This window comes from Leptinotarsa decemlineata, unplaced genomic scaffold (assembly GCF_025532065.1).
Source record: "Leptinotarsa decemlineata unplaced genomic scaffold, Ldec_3_MD MMD2_tig00026328_RagTag_RagTag, whole genome shotgun sequence".
Taxonomy (NCBI): Eukaryota; Metazoa; Arthropoda; class Insecta; order Coleoptera; family Chrysomelidae; genus Leptinotarsa; species Leptinotarsa decemlineata.
In genome coordinates this window covers 33,141,263-33,157,454 of record NW_027412688.1, presented here as the reverse complement: position 1 = coordinate 33,157,454, position 16,192 = coordinate 33,141,263, and the positions used below count along the sequence as shown (strand labels likewise).

General features: G+C 35.5%; 1 protein-coding gene across 1 annotated transcript in view; it reads left to right on the top strand.

Moving 5' to 3' along the window:
• The window catches only part of LOC111506670 (interference hedgehog), a 188,299-nt gene that overhangs the window by 4,131 nt on the left and 167,976 nt on the right, over positions 1-16,192 (top strand). The window contains exon 2 of the mRNA XM_023161806.2: positions 5,657-5,690. The gene's annotated coding sequence lies outside the window, so the exon portion shown is untranslated. The remainder of the gene's footprint in view (positions 1-5,656; positions 5,691-16,192) is intronic.

The window sequence follows — 16,192 nt, the reverse complement described above, 5'->3', positions numbered from 1 at the left end:
TTAGAGGACACATGAATAAGATGGGGCTGTACAACGGAGACCTCAGCTGCAGATTATGCAACGAAGAGAAGGAAACAGCTCTACACATCTTATGCGAATGTGAGGCACCGAATCACAGGAGGCAGGCAATATATGGACGTACAAAATTACGTCCAAAAGAATATGACATCCGACACGGAATCTTTAAAAACTAGTACAGGGAACGAGAATGATGGAATGGGTGTCATGAGAGGATGGGAGAATAAACGCAATGAGCCCAAGAGGCTGCAGTGTTTTCTGGAGACTTGGACTAAATGGACAAGTCAGACAGCTCCCAAGGTACCAAAAAAAAATTATATACGGTTCGGAAACATTAATCTTTTTAGAGAAAATCGACGCCTGGATATTTGTGACATTGAATGGAACCTCGTAACTTTCACCCCAATTCGAAATCACTTCTAGATTCTCATTAATATCCAATGAAATGACAAGGTAAGTGTGCTGTCGTCAGCAAAGCAATATATTGGATTCTTGGTTTTTTCCAATAAGTCGTTGATATACAATAAAAAGAGGGTTGGAGATAATATGAATCCTTGGGGAACACCAGCGTTGATGGTAAGAGTATTCGAGAGATTAGGGGTCGGCAAGACAAGAATTCTTGTCTTGATAACAACTTCTTGTCTTGCCTTGAGAAAAAATCAAGAAATTTAAAAAATCTTGTCTTGACGTTTTCTTGACGTCTTATATCTTGTCTTGACTCAAGAGATATTTCAAGATCTTGAAATTTCGTGATTACCCGGTCCGGTGATTCCCGAACGCAAAATTCTTGTGAAGTTGCATGCTTTATCTCGTTTAGTTAAGTTAGGTTGTTAATATTACAAAGTGGTAGTCTGTACCGGTTTCATTATATTTCTGATGTGAGTTTGGCAATATTGGTGATACATATATTAAACATTACATTAATTAAAAAGTACATTATATTAAAATTATCTCTTATTATTTAACATGAGTTAAACTCCCGAAACTGCCGGAACTCTAAGAACCTGATTCATTTTCCAGACAAAAGCGACACACACTGTCTTCCGACAGTCCAAGTCTCTGCATATGATGATTCAAATGACAGTGACCTGTAAGAAGGCCTGTTAGACATCGTAGTTCATCCCTACTGTAGGTCAACGACTGTTTGGTATCAAGCTTCGAAGGGTGAATAAACGCCTTGGAGTGAGCCAATCCTGGAAGTTTCTGCCAGAAGTTCATAAATCTTCTTGCCATCCAGGTGTTCAGTGTTTGTTTGGCAAAGCCCAAGGCAATGCTAATGACAGGTTCTGTTCCGATGAAGCTGCTTGCAGCACCCTCCTCTGCAAAGAAGTCAGCAGCCTAATTGCCTTCCAGGCCAGGAATCCAGACCAGAGACAATCTGTTAAGTCTTCCTATCGAGGAGAGTCGTTTTTGGCAGTTTGCTACAAATTTAGAAGTTGCTCGGTAGGAGCCAAGAACTTTCAACGCCGCTTGACTGTCCGAGAATATTTTTATTGACTTGTGAGTGAGGTTGGATTTATTCAATCACCCGCACACAATTCAATAGCGTAAATTTCGACTTGAAATACAGTCGCATACGTTCCTAGACAGGCAGATAACTCTGTCATGAGTCTGCGACTAAAAACACCTGCACCAGAACACCGGAAGGTGTTTTTGATCCATCTGTGAACCAACAACTATCTGCTCTTAATATTTCCTTCTCCCGGAGAATCCAGTCCTCTCTACTTGGGAATAGTACTTTATAAGGCAGTTCGTAGTTGACAGTTGGAGGCATAAAGTCAGAGGTCATGTCCAGAATGCTGTGACTTACAATGTCAACCAACAGTCTGTTGCACTCTGCATTGAATTGATTTGTGCAATTGGCAATGTGCACAAGTCTGTATGCAGTCCATCTAGCCCCTCTTTCCAGAAAAATGTGGAGAGGAGGTAGATCTAGAAGGATCTCCATGACCGCTGACGGTGTGGTAATGACGGCACTACTGATAGTCAGACAAGCCTGTCTCTGTAAGCCAGAGAGCTTCGCTTGGGCCGTTTTCTGTAAAGCCTTCGGCTACCAAGCAATTGCACCATAAGTGATCATTGGTCTGACTGTCATCACATAAATCCAATGGATTTGTTTGGGACCTGAACCCCTAGATTTACCACAAATCCTTCGACATGTCAATAGAGACAGTCTGGCTTTGTGGTAAAAAATGTATACTATGTTTTTAAAAACATAATAAAAGTGTTTGCCTAAAAATGGAAAATTCTGGGACTTCTGGGTTGAAAAGACACTTGAAAGCAAAGCATGGGATGTTATTTGACAAAGAGTTTTCTCAAGGGGTGCCTGATCAAAGCAAGTTTCAATGTTCTGCGTCAAGTAAAAGTGGAAGTAATAGTATTTTATTTCACTAGTTCGGACTTCCATTGTCTACTATATAAAATGATTTGAAATCCCTGAAATAAGTAAAAAAAAGAATAATTAAAAAAGAATAACTGAAAATAACAATTATATTAAGCAACAATAAACCTGAAATGAAATGATAGTGAAATAACCTACAAGTAAACATATAATAATTGAATAAATAAAAATTGAAGGAATGGAAAAAGAAAATGATAAAAAAGTGTAGAGATTCCAAGTCACGTTAGTTCACGACGTTTCGATTGTTGGTATCTACAATCGTCTTCGGGTGATGACTGGACTGATTCCTCCGAGAGATGACTATTTATAGGTCGTTGAAATACTTTCACTTTCTCTGCTTTCCATTTTCCGCTTCACTGATTCCGTGAGAGATGACCGTTTTGGCGGGAGTTGGCCATTTTTCGTTTGATGATGGGTTTCCATATGTTTCGTATTTCTACGCTGGCCTGGCTGAATACGTTGTTGGGCAACATGTATGCGGCTTCCTTAAATTTTCTCCTAAACCAATGTTCCTCTCTGTGCAAGATCTCAGCTTGGGACCACTCGATCAATTATTATATGTTTACTTGTAGGTTATTTCACTATCATTTCATTTCAGGTTTATTGTTGCTCAATATAATTGTTATTTTCAGTTATTCTTTTTTAATTATTCTTTTTTTTACTTGTTTCAGGGATTTCAAATCATTTTATATAGTAGACAATGGAAGTCCGAACTAGTGAAATTCATCACGAAACATTGTCAATCACCTTCAAACAAATAGTATTTTAGATGGGATGAATCGAAGTCAGAGTAAAGAGAATGTTAGTTGAGATTTAATAGAATAGTGCTAAATTTATTATTTGAAATATAATCTAGGATTAGGTATATATCATTTATTATTTACAATTTACATTTTTGTAAAACATTTTAGCAAAAAAAGTGTTCAATAAATTAAAATATGTTTTGTTACGTTAAAATATATTATCTTTTTCACAAATGAATACGTTTTAGAGTTTTCATTGTTAGTCAAGATATTTCAAGATTTGTTGTTTTCTTGACAAGAAATCTTGGTATTGACATAAAATTTCTTGCCTTCTCTTGAAATCTAAAATTACTTCTTGTCTTGACCTTGTCTTGAAATCAAGACAAAATCAAGACAAGATCTTGAATTTTCAAGAACTTGGCGACCCCTACGAGAGATATCCATCGACGACCACTTTTCGAACTCACTGTTTCGACAACGTTTTGGTTCAATTTGAATTTATGGAGAAAAATTGGCCGAAAATCGCCTAACAACATTATATAGTAATGAGCTGAAATGAGTCAAAAAATAAAAAATTGAGAAAAAATTAAATGAAACAAATATTTATTGAGACATGGAGCTACAAAAACACATGACATGGAATCGGACAAACCTTTTAAAACAACTTAATATCAACCTAATGAACGTGGCTTACTGTGAATTTTCAGCAGAAATACGATAAAATAACGTAATTACCCGTTTCTTAATCAAAGAGGTATATTAAAATCTGATAAAACACTTAGAGTCGACCAAATGATTACGCTGCTGTTACCTTCTAAGTAAATTCTTCGAATTCCGATCCCTAAGATAATGATTTATTTTTGAATTCATTACAGGAGAACACGACTATGTATCGATATATATGGTCGCTTTGACAGAAAAGTGTAGTTTCGACATTTCACTGTTAGGCATGTTTTATAGTTTCTCACCTACGCTTGAAAAAAATGAAAGCCTCATATTCATTATTGCTTACTCTCTAACTCTCCAATCGAACGATAGCTTTATTTGGAATTATTCTAATAAAGGCGAGTTGCCATTGAGAAATTTCAAAAGCATTATCGCTTCCGTTCTTGGTAATGTGTATCAGTAGGTGTACTGTTGGTTATAATTAATTGAATACTAATTTGGTCGTTTGGAATATACATCAGCTCGAATGTGTAGTTCTCATAAAAGTGAATGATAATTACTTTTCAGAATTGCAACTTAGAAATGACGTTAAGTGAAAGTTTTTACAGAGTGGGCCAAATTGGTAACTTTTAAACGGAAACTCATGTTTTCAAACTAGATATATGAAAACTGATGGCTCTGTCTGAGGGACAAATTTCATGCCAAATTAATGGTGAAAACCGCATATCGATATCTCTCATCTTTTCTGAGTTACATCAGGTTTTTCGAAAATGTGCATTTTCGACAGGTTTCTGTAACTTTTTTCCTGTCGTAAATTTTTTGTTTCTTTGAAAACATTTCCAAAGCACTTTTTACGTAGAATACAATGGTGTAAAAAACACTTATTTTTCAAATGACATATCAATAGTTATTGATGGAAAACTTTTTTCAATGAGACACCCTGTATATTCCTGCATATTTCAATAGTGCTTAGAATTATCTTTCCAAAAATGTAGTTAGAGCCAGCTTGAATTTGTCCCGATATTAAAAAAAATTTGACTCTAGCGATATCACAAACTACAGGGTAATTTCAATTTTATGTAACTTTTCTAAACTCTTCGAGATATGTGTGCAAAATGTTATGTACTCCCATATTCAAAAAGTTATTTCTCCTACTTAGCATGGTTTCGTACAACAAAGATCATGTATGACAAATCTTGCATGTTTAAATCAATATCTCTGTACGTACCTGGACAAGCAAAAACAAGTCGATGTTATTTATTTAGACTTTTAAAAAGCCTTCGCTCAAATATACCATTATGTTCTTCTCAGCAATTTGACAAAATTGGGATTCTATAACCAACTCCTTACTCTAATTGAATCATATCTAGTTAACAGAAAACAATTCGTCGAATATGAATCTTTCAAATCGGCTCAGTACGTAGTCACATCTGGGATACCACAAGGTTCTTATCTTAGACCTCTTTTTTCAATTTTTATTAATGACTTGACAACCTTTTTGAATATTCCTAGCCTACTATTTGCATACGACCTGAAACTATTATAAAATCGATGACTGCCAACGTGTACAACATGAATTGGATTCATTTACAGAAATGGCAAAAACTTCAAAAGTATTGCCACCTTAAAATTGCTATATTTTGCGTATACCAGATCTAAGTTAGAGCATGGCTCTAACTTAGATCTGGTACATTATATTCAACCTATCAAATCTAATATTCGTAAATAATTCGGAAGTGTTTTTTTTTCTGTTTTTCACCACCGGAATTCCACTTCTATGGATAAATGCGTTTTGCCTCATGCTTTAATTTTGATTTTTTCGTTTCAGACGACTGGGACAGATAAAACTACTTAACGGAAAGGTAAGTCTTTGACAAATAAATAAGATAAGCGGTAGTTGGGTATGCGACGGTCCAGAAGTTACTGTTTGTTTTTCACATAAGGACATACTTGAAGAGTACGGGAGATAACAATATTCGAATTTGAAGTGTGAGTGAACTAATCACAAGCAACTGTTTTATGTGAAACATATCGTACAGTCAGAAATATAATGTAATGTAATTTGATTACAGAATTTGTCAAGATAAAATCAAATATATTTTTGGAAAAGTTTTAAACCACACAAGTGAAATGCAATACATTTTCTGAAAAATGTGAAAGCTGAATCGATTTTGAATAAAAACCGTTATTAGATATGTTAGATAAGATTAAGCCTATTCAGGTAGAGAAAGCCTATTTAATGAGTTGTGAAGAAGTATTTATAACTAATTTATTCGTATGTACTATTTTGGCGAAATGAGATTGCATAAGTACTTTACAAACCACATAACGAAAAGATCTTTGACCAAATGGTACATGAGGTATAATTTGGCGACATTTTTGGCGAATTTTTACCACCCATGCATGATACAATGTTTTTATGTGTACATAATTTAGGATTTTCGTGCTGATCAACATACATTTTCTTATATTTAACGTTTTCTATTGGTTGAAGATTCGTCTTCAATTTAATAACTTTTCGAACATTTTGAAGAAGTATTTGAGGGAATTGGCCAATAATTGATTTTTTTTAAGCACAAAACACAAGCACTGCAGGAAAACCCTTGAGTCGCTCTGAGAGCGGTGCTTGTGTGGAAGTAGCGATTCACACATTCACATTGTTTCTCCAAATCCATTTGGAGAAACGTTATTAGGAAGTTTATTCCACATTAACGCAGTTCTCGAAATGAAAGAGTTCTTAAACAGTTGAACTTCAAAACGATGAGCAGCCACAATCCGTCGTGTATTTCTGATATGCCAAGTCACTTGAACACTTCCCGTGGAAGTATCTGTAGAAGAGAGACAAATCTCCAACATTTCTTCGATGTTCCAGACGACTATCAAGGTTGCAAGTGATGTTCACGTCTCCAATCAGGCTGATGGCTCTTTTCTGGATGGAATCCAACACCTTCAGGGTATTCTTAGCGGCGGAGCTCTATACAAAAGACCAATACTCCAAAGAAGGTGTGATCTGAGCTTTATGAAGCATCAAAAGTTGTTGAGGTGTGTATAGTTTTCTGGTTGATTGTGCCAATACATACTGGTGTTCATTTAAACCCACAACAAACTTATCGAAGCAGAAAGTGGAATTGTCTGTCCTGACATTGTTATATCCGGTTCGGAGACATTGTTTTTTTGGAGAAAACCGATGCCTGGGTTTTTGTGGCATTGAATTGAACCTGGTTAGTTCCACCCCAATTCGAAATCACTTCTAGATCCTCATTGAGAAATGCAACCTCCTACTGCCAGTGAATCTGCAGCCGATGTCCTGGAATCCAAATAGAATAACGAGACAAGTCTGCTGTCGTCAGCAAAGCAATATATTGGATTCTTTGTTTTTCCAATAAGTCGTTGTTATATAATAAAAGAAGGGTTGGAGACAATATGGATCTCTGGGAAACACCAGCGCTGATGGTAAAGTATTCGAAAGATATCCATCGACGGCCACTTGCAGGGAACGTTGTTTCAGGAAGCTACAGAGCCATACACAAAAATGATCCAACAAGCCATAACATCGAAGTTTGGATAGCAAACCTTCATGTCACACACGGTCAAAGGCCTTAGGAATATCAAGAGCAACAGCTCTTGACCCTCTATGTTTCTCGATTGCGTTATTCCAAATATGGGTGACATACGATAGAATGTCGCCTGTTGATCTTTGTTTTCGAAAGCCATATTGATGATCGCTCAAGATGTTAAATCCTTCTAATTATTCAGGGATATGGTGGTTTATGGCTTTCTCCATGATTTTTGATATCACTGACAGCAAAGCGACTGATCTATAGTTATTTGGAAGATTTTTCTTGCCTCATTTCGGAATAGGCTGAATGCGATCAATCTTCCAGTAAATGGTATTAAAAATACCAACAAAATATCCTTCAAGGTCAGGCTAGGACATGAGATTTTTTCAAATTGGAAGCAAGAGAAAATTATTGAAATGTTACTGCATCATCTTTTGATTAGATAATGTGTTTAGGTGTGTGAATAGAATATTTCTTAAATGGGATATGCACAGTAAATATTTGATGAGGAAACTGTCCTGTATAGATTAAGTTCTCCAAAAAAATGTCTTTCTTGAAAGAGATGAAATAGCTCGATTTCAAATTGGTCGAACAAATTTTTTTTTTATTTCAAGTTTACCCGCATCAACTATATGGGTTATTAGCGGGGTTCGATACATTTCATATGTCACACAATATATTTACACACTTCAGGAAAGTAAATAGTCTATCAATGTTCTGTGGGGTGAGGATTGCTCGTAGGTCACCGGGTAGGCCGATAACACGTCTCTGGATTGTCATCTTGGTAAGATGGACAATCCAGAAGAATGTGGTTTACATAAAGGTTTGTTTGGCAGGTTTCACATTTTATGGCCACATCTCGTTGAAGGAGGTGTTGATGTGTTAGCTTGGTATGGCCAGTGCGGAGCCTGGTGATAATTAATCACTCAGTACCTTCTACAAATCCCCATGTATTAGACGGGATTGAGATTCTGGTTTATTTGCAAAAGCTTGTTATTTTGATAATTATGCCATCTGTCATGCCAAATATTCCGTATATACGTCCTAATAACGGGCTTCATGTCTGTATATGGTATTTTTGATATAATTTTGGCAGATGGGTCTGCACTGGTCTCTTTTGCAGCCACGTCGGCCTTTTCATTACCAGGAATGCCCATATGGGATGGGATCCACACCAGTTCGATATTTTTTTCCTTGGAGTCTCATCTCATATAACTGTGTCTTGATGTTCTTTAGTATGGGATGTTTTGGGTAAGGCTCAGGAGCTCAGGGGGTCAGTGAATATTACCGAATCTTTAGCGTTGAGGTTTGTAAATCGCTACCACTATGACATGCAGTTCTCCCGTATAAACTGAGCATTCTGGAGGCATACTGAACTTATAAATGTTGGTCCCTGATATAACTGATGCACAAACTCGTTCATCTTCATGTGTCTTAGATGCATCAGTGTAGAGAATGTTGAACCCACTGTCCACTGTAGTGGACTTAGGAAATGTTGTGAGAGAAGTATTACAGGGAGGAATTTCCACAAGCCAGGGTGATGGGCTTTCTTCTTGAGCTGATAGGGTGTTGGAAAAAGTGAACCCATGTTTTTTGACTCGTACATTGAATGGATCTCTAGTAGTAAACCGGTGTCGGCGTATTACTCCTCATTTTTGCAGGACAGACCAATTGACACTGCGCCTTGATAAGATATGTCCTGCATTGATGAGAAGTAACCGAAATCTTTTTGTAGGTGCGATAACTCTTGACGAACGACAAGTATCTGTACGAATTTACTCTACGAGGAAACTTGCATAAATGTCCCTCAGTAATGCGTATGCAGATTTGGAAGACCGAATGAATATTTGTTCCATAAAGCGTTTTCAGGATTACTTTTCGACCTGCCCTCGTATATTCAGCGGTAGCATATGCGCGGTTACATGATTTCAAATGAGAACTACCGTATTGGGAATAGCGAATATTCTATCGTTTTGAATATTCATTCGAAATCCATATATGTTCGGCAACTACTTGTCTCCTTTTTTGGATAAACCAATTAGATCACTGCTTTTGCATAACAAGCTTAATTATCAAGTTGGCGAAACTCGAATAAATGTTTCGAAGACACTTGTTTATGAATTATTCAACCTGTTGAAATATACAACAAAGCTGCGGTTGAATCCAATTCATTCTTCTACCTGAAGAAAGAGTGTTTTTGAGATCAATGAATTGCTCGTAGATTCAATGAAAAATATTTTATGAATTTGAATTGAAACTGAGAAACAAATAGAAGATGCTATAAATGTCTTGACATAAAATCATGTTTAAAAAATAAAAAATTAGACGTAAATGAATACAAACATTTTGAATAATATACTGATAATCATACTTCACATATAGTAAAAGGATATACTTGAAGACTGGTTGTAAATCAAATTATTTGAAGAACAATTCGTTCAGACCAGTCTCAAATTACCTTCTGTTGTTTAATGCAGGGACACCTATCAGAAAACAACTATTTCCCTGGCTAATACCACGAAAGGCGTGGGATTATATCAGACAGGTGTCAGTGCAGGATTCTTCACAGAAGTTAATCCTGCATATGCTACAGGGCAATTTCAATTTTATGTAACTTTTCTAAACTCTTCGAGAAATGTGTTAAAAATGTTATGTACTCCCATATTCAAAAAGTTATTTCTCCTACTCAGCATGATTTCGTACAACAAAGATCATGTATGACAAATCTTGCATGTTTAAATCAATACCTCTGTACGTACCTGGACAAGCAAAAACAAGTCGATGTTATTTACTTAGACTTTCAAAAAGCCTTCGATCAAACAGACCATTTTTTTCTTCTCAGCAAATTGACAAAATTGGGACTCTAACCAACTGTTTATTCTAATTGAATCATATCCAGTCAACAGAAAACAATTCGTCGAATATGAATCTTTCGAATTGGCTCAGTACGTAGTTACATCTGGGGTACCACAAGGTTCTAACCTTGGACTTCTTTTATTTTTAATTTCTATTAATGCCTTGGCAACCTCTTTAAATATTCCTAGCTTACTATTTACAGACTACCTGAATCTATATTATAAAATCGACGACATTAATGACGTATCCAAATGTAAAATAATATCATTTACAACAAAAAAGCGAACTTTAATGTATGACTATTCAATCAACAGTACTACAATCAACCGGGTACATGAGATAAAAGAACTTGGTATAACATACGACAGTAAATTAACATTTACAACACATATAAGGAATACGATTGCTGATGCAAATAGGATGCTTGGATTCATTTACAGAAATGGCAAAAACTTCACCTTGCCACCTTAAAATTGCTATATTTTCCGTATGCCAGATCTAAGTTAGAGTATGGCTCTGTGTTATGGAATCCAATTTACGACTACCAAAAAACATCAATTGAGAGCGTGCAAAGGAAGTTCCTTAAATACTTTTGTTTAAAAGTTGATGGTCAATACCCCACGAGATGCATCGATCATAACATTTTGTTGACACGATATGATATATCTTTGGAAAATAGGAGAGTTATCCTTGGTATAAAATTCCTGCATACATTACTAAACAACTACAGTAACTAAGGTTCTTTTACCCAAAAACAATTTCTTAGTACCAAGAAGTGAAAGTCAACTTAATCTGAAATTCTATTGCGAAGCATCACGCAGAAATGTTATGCTACGATCACCATTGCATTTTATGTGCAGTAGCTCCAATAAAATCTGTGAACATTGAGATATTCAATTCGAATCTCTGAACTCCTTGGTATCATGTATCCACAATCACTTTTAATAATACTATAAATAACATTTGTGTCAGTTGTCAGTACTGCTACATTGCATGATTTGTAACTTTTTGTGTTATATACTCAATTTTTCGTTCCTCTTTTGAAATTCTACGTACACGAGTATTTTATATATACTTTGTTTTAGCATTTACTTTTATACATTTCTATATTCCATTATTTTTAATGTTTATTTCATTATACCCTGCATTTCCTGTAATTGGGTACTGCCGGAATCGATTTTCAATCATTGAAACTTGCAGACCGGTTTCGGGCTATACAGCTACTCGTCAGTGCATGAAGTCGATGATTTCCCACTATTAAAAATCGAATTCTTTTTTTGAAGTCATAGAAAAAGAATAGTAATCTACGCGCGAAAATGCCATTACTCACTGGAATGACGACGCTACATTTCTCGCTCGTTGCAATTTCAAATGCAGACATTTCACAAGATAGATGTATATAATTTTGTCTATTTATTCCTCATTTCAGACATGTCAATATCTCGGAATATTTCCCAGAAGTCTGAATATAAACAACCCAAGAATTTTGGTTCAGTTTGATGGTAATTTAAACAGCTTGTTTACTTTCTGGGAGATAAGATAACCGTTGTCACTTGATGTCATCATAACATCGCGGAATATTATGTATTGTTGAAGTTATGAATACTCTATTGTATGGAGCCTAAAAAACGGTTGATATGATTTTATAGGAAATTGGGAAACTGAAATATCACAGAACACGGTTATGACCGATTACTATAGGTATTGCTTCAAGCTCAGACGTTGTAGGGTATGGATATTTTTTGAAAAAGATAATCACTACAGTTCAAGGTCCTTTTTTAGAACGTGATGAATTACAACAAATATTGATATGAAAATTGCCAATGAAATAATTATTTGCTATCAGCAAAAATCTAGGACTTTCTATGTATACAAAATTGAAATTTTTGTAGTATTGAGGCTGGGTAATGCCATATGGACAGTCCTAAAAAGAAACCTCCTATACCCATATCACATACAGCGGGTCTAAGTTCTACTGCCTCGGGATTTTCACCTAAGATTAATATTTTGCAGGTGTGATTCATACAGTAGACACATATTCTCAATGTGGTGAGTGAAGTAGTCGACAATCTCGAGCAAGGTAACCACACACAGCTATTACGCTCTGCGACCGATCTAAGGCGTTCGACTGCGTCTCTCATGACATATTATTGGAAAAACTATATTACCATGGCGTCAGGGGAACATCTCTATCCCTCATAAAGTCATATTTATCGAATAGATATCAAGCAGTCAGTAGCAATAATTGCATTTCGAATTTAAAACTCGTTAAACATGGTGTTCCCCAAGGATCAGTATTGGGACCACTTCTATTCATAATTTACGTGAATGACATTAGTAACTTCATGCATCCATATAAATCTGTTTTGTTTGCCGATGACACTATATTTATTTACTCTGACAAAAATTTTATTGAACCATCTAGAACAGGGGTCTCCAAACTTTGAAGCCTTCGGGCCACAATGATTTTTTCAGTTTGTTCCAAGGGCCAATTTCTGCCCTTAACTATATTTCTAGACTAGGATAGTCGCAAAGTGCGTGACCTAAGCAAACTTACGCTTTTTTTGCATTTCAATTATTATTGTGTATTGTGACACTTATCAACATCTAGTGTATCTAGATGTATCTATGTACTATGTACTATGTACTATCTTTTTCAGCTACCCGCTAGGTGGCATTAGGCGTAATTAAATATTTGGAATTACCGCGTTGGTTCGAGAAAGTTCTGGTTCTAGCTAGTGTATTCCGATCACCTCGAGATGGCAGTAATAATTGCATATAAAAAGGCTAGCGGCGCAACTGCGAGTTAGTCTGCGTAGGAAAGGTGAAGAAAGCGAAACTGTCTATTGTGAAATAAAGTTACACCCGTCAATAAAAGTATTTTGATTTGACTTATTGTTTTTATGTGTGATTTGTTAGTATGGAAAAGAAGCGAAAAATCGACAGTGAATGCAGAACGTTCCAAGAAAAATTGAACTTTCAGTATTTTGTGATTGAGTCCAGTAATAAGGCGCTATGTTTAATTTGTAATGAAACCATAGCTGTTCTCAAAGACTATAACATTAAACGACACTATGAATTGAAACATCTTCAAAGTTACTCCAAGTATACAGGAAGTTTGCGGAAGGAAAAATTTGAAGCTTTGAAACGCGGATTCAAATCACAGCAATCTTTGTTTACCAAAGCGAATACTGAACAAGAGTCTGCAACTCGCGCCAGCTTTCGTGTGGCTCTTGAAATCGGAAAACGTGGCAAACCATTCACCGATGGAGAAATGATAAAAGAATGCTTCATTGCAGTAGCTGAAGAAATATGCCCCGAAAAAGTAAATTAATTTAAAAGTCAGTTTGTCAGCAAACACCGTGGCTCGGAGGGTGCAAGACATCGCAGAAAATATATCATCTCAACTGTCTGACAAAAATGGACATCATGAGTGGTTTTTTCTAGCATTGGATGAGTCAACGGATGTGTCAGGTACTGCTCAGGTGTTGATTTTTATTCGCGGAGTAGATAAAAGCTATGAAGTATATGAAGAACTTCTTGATATTGATAGTATTCACGGCACGACAACTGGGGCAGATATTTTTAAGGGAGTTGAAAATGCCATTAATAAAAAGAACCTTCGATGGAGAAATTTGAAATCTATAACAACTGATGGAGGCAAAAATATGTATGGTAAAAATAAAGGAGTGGTTGCACTTGTGTCAAAGGCTGTAGAAAATGATGGTGGTTCAAAACCATTAGTCTTACATTGTATCAATCATCAACAGTCCTTGTGCGGAAAATGTTTGGATATGTCTAAAGTTCTAAAACCAGTCAAATCAGTTGTTAACTTCATCAAATCCACTGGGCTGAATCACTGACAATTCCTCGAGTTTATTCAACAGATTGGAGAAAATGATTTACCATATCATACTGCCGTACGTTGGCTTAGTTGCGGAAAAGTCCTTGAAAGCTTTTTTGAACTTCGAGCAGAGATCGAAATTTTTTCAAATGAGAAGCAGCGCCCTTTTGCCGATTTAGAAAATAGTGAATGGATGTGGAAGTTAGTCTTCTATGTCGATTTGACAAATCATATGAACGAACTGAATTTGCAAGGAGAAAATCAGCTTCTCTCTGATTTATACACCAATATCAAATCCTTCAGGCAGAAAATAATACTATTTCAATCGCAATTACGTAAAAAATATTTCACACATTTTGAAACATGTGAAATATTCAACCACACTACAGAGACTTAATTTCCCGTCAATTTTGCAATCGAAACTTTGAGTGCTTTGAAGATAAATTTTGATACTCGTTTTTCAGATTTTGATGTCATTGCGAATGAAATTAAGCTTTTTCAAAATCCTTTTGATTCTGACATTGAAACCCTGGCCCCGGAAGTCCAAATGGAAATTATTGATTTACGGTGCAGTGATATGCTTAAGAACAAATATCAAAATTCATCTTTGTTGGAATTTTATAAGAGTCTTCCACTGGAACAATTTGATAATTTGCATAAATTTGCTCGTGGGTTGTTTTCTGTTTTTGGTACTACTTACTTGTGTGAGAAAACGTTTTCCAAGATGAAGTACACAAAGAATGTTTACAGATCTCTATTAACCGATGAGCATCTTAAATCTCTTTTGATAATTGGTACAAGTAAAATTGATCCACAACTACAAAGTATTGTCGGTGGAAAATCACAATTACATAAATCTCATTAGTGTTTTTGTTTTACTGTGATTCATTTCAATTATTTGTTAGTTATTGATATGCTTAAACTTAGATACTTAAGTTAAGTTTTCTTTGTCATCATTTCTGTCGTTAAGTTTTACCTTGAAGTAAATAAAACCGAGTAATTATCATTCTGTGTTTTCTTTTTTAACTTATCACAGCAATAGTAACAACAATTAGGTAATCATTGGCTGTCGCGGGCCAGATTGATGACAGTAAATCATTGGCTGTCGCGGATCGGATTGATGACACCTCAAAAACCTCCTATTACCAAGTTTCGTTTAATTAAGTTCAGTATTTCAAAAGTTATTTGAAAAAAACGAAAATAAAAATAAAACTTCAACATCCTGTATCTTGGAAACGAAGCGTTTCCGGACATTCATTTATTTGGACAATTCATATTAGAATATTGTGAGGAATCACCTCCTGAAGTTTGTCAAAGTACTTTTGAATCACCCTGTATTTTGATTGTTTAACAAATTACTTTCATGCTATTTTTTGACTTGCTGCAAACATTTTATTATGTAACGTGGTGAAATAAATTATTTATCTATCTATCTATCTAAATACTATAATTATAATTTTTTACCAAATGTTTCATTTACGGACGAAGCAAATTTTTCACGAGATGCTATTATGAACTTTCATAATGTTCAATACCAATTCCACAAAAAAATATTTCAGTCGGTAAAAAAGATTTTCCCGCATTTCTAGCAAAATTCAATGGAATGCAGTATAAGTAAGAACCATCAGGTGCCTGTTTTCAAAACCGGTCACAGCAAGCTTATTAAGAGATCGGAGACTTACAATAAACCTCATTTATCATGTGGCATTTAAAGTTTTTCAAAAAATCGTCGACAATGTAACCTGTACCGAAAAAAAACCGCCTGTTGTGCCAAACTCCGTTTTGAATGGATACAATAACTATAGTACAGTGATACTAGTTGTAAACCTGTGAGAACAACAAAAAATTATGAAGAGTTTTGTGTTGTTCACTAATCATTGAAATGAAATTGGACTGAACTGAAATAGTTCCTTTCATCAAAGTATTGGTTTGTATGGGTGACAAAGAGGACAGAGAACGAAACCGTACGTTCTTAGAACATACGTAGATACTTAGAATAATTTTTTTGAATAAATAAAAAAATTGTTGAATTAGCATAATCATGACGCTGGAATTGCAAAGGCTGTTTCTCAAAAGCTTTGAACACTGTTCCGAACCAGATAAC